Source organism: Grammomys surdaster, unplaced genomic scaffold, assembly GCF_004785775.1.
Source record: "Grammomys surdaster isolate TR1022 unplaced genomic scaffold, NIH_TR_1.0 810, whole genome shotgun sequence".
In the NCBI taxonomy this organism is placed as follows: domain Eukaryota; kingdom Metazoa; phylum Chordata; class Mammalia; order Rodentia; family Muridae; genus Grammomys; species Grammomys surdaster.
This window is the reverse complement of record NW_021605229.1, coordinates 380,689-385,313: the sequence shown is the minus strand read 5'-3', so window position 1 is coordinate 385,313 and position 4,625 is coordinate 380,689.

Genomic DNA, 4,625 nt, shown 5'->3' with positions numbered 1-4,625 from the left:
CTGACTCAAAGACAAGGTCCCTGCAGGAGTACTCCTGGGTCACAGCCAACAGCAGATTGTCTGGATCTAATGACACCACATAGCCCTGGCTGGTCCTGCTGGGCTACCTCCTCTCTGAGCTCAATTGTAAGGTCTGTACAATTGCCTCTTCCTCTATAAAGGGATCTCCTCAGTTTGTCTCCGGCCTCCCTATCCTGTCTGATGCCTTCTGCATCTGAGGTGGCACCTGTGAGAGAAAAGCCTCAAGCCCTGCAATGGCTCCCTCTCACAAGGTGTAGCTGCAAGTACCATGCTCAGAAGATTCCCCAACTGGTTCCCAAGACACGCTGGTGACTTCTGCAACACAGAGAACATTGCAGCAGGGGAGCACTCATGTCTGAAGAAATTCTTTAGCCTAAATTTGTGGTTAGAAATAACAATGACTCAATATGGCCGTTTCCACCTCTAGAATCTCTGTCAGACTCTTAGGATGCGCAGAACAGAATTCAGACTCCCAGTTACTCATCTGCACATGTGTCCACAGGTGAAGGCAGAAGCACCAGAGTCCAATCTATGTCAAATAGCTGCCTCCAGCTCTCCAGCCAGTCTCTCCAATCAGTCAATCCTGGTGGATTCTGTGCAAATATGTGCCTACTGGATGGTCCTCCTCCATAATCAAATCTGTACCATTATTGTTAGGAATTCCTGCCATTTAAAAAAAATCAATCCTTTCTGTGAGTTCCTCTCTCTAGCCAAGAACTGAAGCACAGATCTTACTACCCAGGAGAGTGTCTCCTTGACCCCGATCGTGTCTCAGGTCTTCTGTGAGCTGCAGTCCCCGAAGAGCCTCTGGATAAGGCTGAGACTTTATGTGCATTGAGGGTAGCTGCCGAGGTGAAGCCCTGGCGTCCTTGGCTCTCCATTCCCAAGGGAAATAGACTAGTTTTTAAAGCTTCAGCTGCCTATAAACAAACATGCATTTGTTTCCTGCAGGTTTCCTCCAAGACCTTGGTCCTAAAGAGTTCAAAGCATTTCTTGCTAGTCTCCTGATCATTCTGAAGGTAGAAGCTGGATGCCCAAAGTTGCACAACCTGACACATTGGAGCTGAGCCCAACCCACTCCACAGGTCTCTGCCCCATAGCAGAGCCCAGTTATCAGAGCTTCCCTTAAACTCCTTTGGGAGTGGGACTGGACATACTGGATTCCCAATGGAGCAGGATATAAAGTCTAAAGTATCCACCTGACCTTCCCTACCTCCCCATGTAACAGTCACATCAAAAATTCTATGACAATGTAAAGTGAAATGATTCCATTAGCACCGTGCTGGGCTCCTGTGCTGTCCTTCCCTGATGGCCAGGACAGGAAGCAGAAAGACAGTAATAATGGAGATGGGGACAGTGAGAGGCTGTAGGGAGGTGGGCAGCAATGGCGGGAGAGAAGCTGCTGGAAGAATGGCAAAGCCCTTTCGCAGCCTCTGTATCCCAGCTTGTGAAATGGACTTGGTGATGCCTGCTATGTCCACTGCAATGAGAATGGAGGAGGTCCTGGGCAGCCAGTGCTCAAGCCCTGGTTCTGCTGACCCCAGGGGTGGAGAAGAGGATGCAGATCCACTCTGGCCCTGAAGAGGGTGCTGTGAGGCTTGGAGGATGCATGTGTTACTATCCTTGCTCAATTACTTAGCCTTGGCAAGAAGGTCAAGGCAGAGGTCAACAATGGTACCCAGGAGATTCCAGGGATCATCACCAGCTGCCCAGCTTTCCAGGCTGTTGACTGGCTCACTGAGTGATGCTGGGAGGTGTCATTACTCCTTTGGTGACTCCATCCAGTTGAGATGCTAACAGGAGCTTGCTGGGCCTCCTCCTCCCCCTACAGGTCCACAATGAGCCTGACTAACAGTGTTTAGGTATTGTACCCTGCTCAGTCGGGCTCCCTGGGAGGAGGCTGTCTCCTGCACTTCTCCCTTAGGCATGAGAAGGAGATCTGTGTTTGTGGGTGTGTGAAGTCAGGGGATCAGGCTTTGCTTCCAATGGGGAGTCAATCTGGTGCTCTGAAGAGACATGTACAGACTCCCAGAAGAGGCAGGAAGAAACAGAAGGGTCCAGCTGATTTAGGGACCTTGAGTTAGCCCCTCTAACTTCCTCCTGCCCACTCTGATTTTTATCTTTACCTCCTTCTTGTTGTCACAAGTTAGTCCCCTTTCCCTGTAGAGCCCTAGCTAGCAAAACAGAACTCAAGGACCGATAAGAAAACCCACAGGAGATACAGAAGTGGCTCACTTAGTAAAATGTTTGCCTTGCAGACAGGACCTGAGTTCCACTCCAGAACTTCCTAAAATTTTTTAAAAATAAAAGAATTTTAAGAAGCTGGGTGTTGTAACGACCTGTTCTGCCCCATGTTTGGAGGCCACTCCGTACAGGCCCAAGCTGCTGCCCCAGTTCGCAGGTCATGGTCTAGCAAGAGAGAGAGTGGGGACGGAGGGGCAAGAGACTCGAAGAATGGAGATAAGACAGAGGGTCTGATCATGTCTCCCTCAATGAAAGGAAATCCTGGCTATTTATATGCTTTTTCATGTGCCTTGCCCTCGTGGACAAGCAGGGGAACACGGCTAAAGGCACTTTGCCACGTGCCTTGTAGCCATGGATACCACGTGCACCTTGCAGCTGGGGCACAAAACAGCAAAACAAGATATGTGAGAATAACAAGATGTTTATCAGAGTGTGCTCAGCTGTTGTGGGCTGTTGAAAACAAGTCTCTTGTCAGGATATATGGCTCTAGATGGCTGCAAAGATGATAGCCGCTTTCTGCTAAGAGTCGGCTCCCAACAGGATGTGGATGGTAGGTAGGTGAAATACCAGCTTTGGGATAGCAGAGACACCAACACTTTGAATGAAGTCCATTTCCTTAGGACATGGCGCTCCTCACAGGACAATAAAAATATCACCTGCAAATAAGATGAAGGAGCCTCTGCTTCAAAACCTTCACCCTCCAGCCTCAGGGGCTGCTCTAGAATCTAGTTGGGCTGCTTGCTTTCTATGGCCTGGCAGAAGCTCCACCCTGCAGGGTGGCCCTGCAGGGTCTTGGCTGGACTCCCAGGCTCTTTTACCTGAATGCTAAGGCATAGCAGCAGAAAACTAGGCACTGCCAGCACTTACACAGAACCCAGGCACATCCCCATCCTGACCCTCACTCCCAAGGTCTCCTCTCTCAGTCAGGGTCAGCCTCTGCAGGGGAGGAGTCCAAGTAGCTGGCTACCTGGGGATTTGGCATGGTAGAGGCACTTTGCAAGCATGGCTTCTTCACAGTGAGCTGCATTCCCCCTGGTTGTTCAAAGGCATGAGCACCCATGGCATCAGATACACCTTTGAGAAGCTCGAAGGTCAGTGGTTATGTGTCTGTGGAAGGCAGGGCAGAGAGAGGAACTGGACAACACAGGAAGAGAAGGGAGCCCCTCCCTCATCTGGGAATCCGGCTAAGCCTCCAACAAAAATTACATCCCAGTTCACACCTGCTTAAGACCTTGTTCTCTTCCCAGCAGCAAACATGTAATTTTTAAGACTATCACTGTAAATTTCATTTATATGGAAAAGGCATGTGTCCACTAAACCCTTTGCGAAACTCTAGAAGCCCCTGGTTTCACCTTGTTGGATTATAATTCCATGTAAGCCACCTCCAGAGCTAACCCATAATTACAACTATCAAATGAGAGAAAAGGGGCATGGCTTAGCAACCGTACAGATATAATTCGAGAGCCACCAAAATGATACATTTGGTCAACACTAAGACACTTAGGTACAGTGCTCCATGGATAAGCCTGCATTCATGTGTGGGTATCTATTTCCCACATTGGGCTAGTCTATCTCAGAGATCTTCATCCATGTCTTTATTCTCTTGTTCACCTTTCTAATATTTGTAATAAATCCCCGTTCTGTTTCAATCTGGCTACACCTGAAATTCATCTGCCCAGAAGTCACAGATCCCAGTCTGGCTTGTGTTGAGGACTTAAAAGATTAGGGATACTCTTCAGGCTGTAGTTGAAGGAGACAGCCTGGAGCTGAGTCTCCATCCATTCATAGCTGACCCTTGGGCATCCTTGTTAACAGTTACAACATAGAACACAGGGCATTTGGGGGAGTATATAAGGTGAAAAGCTCTGGGACTGGGGTGTGAAGCAACAGGGGAGTGCTTGTCTAGTATGCATCAGGCTCACAGTTGGATCTGTAACACCAGAACTCTCTGTCCACTACTTTTAAGTTGCTCTGTAGATCTCACCTGTAAAGTCCACATTATCTATCAGGGTTTCTCTCCTTAGCCCTTGGGTAGAAGGGGAACTTACTTAATAGCCATTCTGTACAAGGTCCTCCAACTGCCTGTGGTAACACCAAGCAGGGACACCAGAACAAGGGCACATGAAGAACATACTGGATTCTCCATGATTCTAAGACACTCCCACCACCGGAAAGGAGGTTTGATTTAGGAGTATAAGGATAAAAGGTGCACATGGACACACAAGGTAGCCAGGGAAAAGTCATAAATTAAGGGACTTTAATGACAAGTGCCAAGGGGGAGAGGAGAGGGAGAGGGAGAGGAAGGAGAGGGAGAAGGAGGGAGAGGGAGAGGGAGAGGGAGAGGGAGAGGGAGAGGGAGA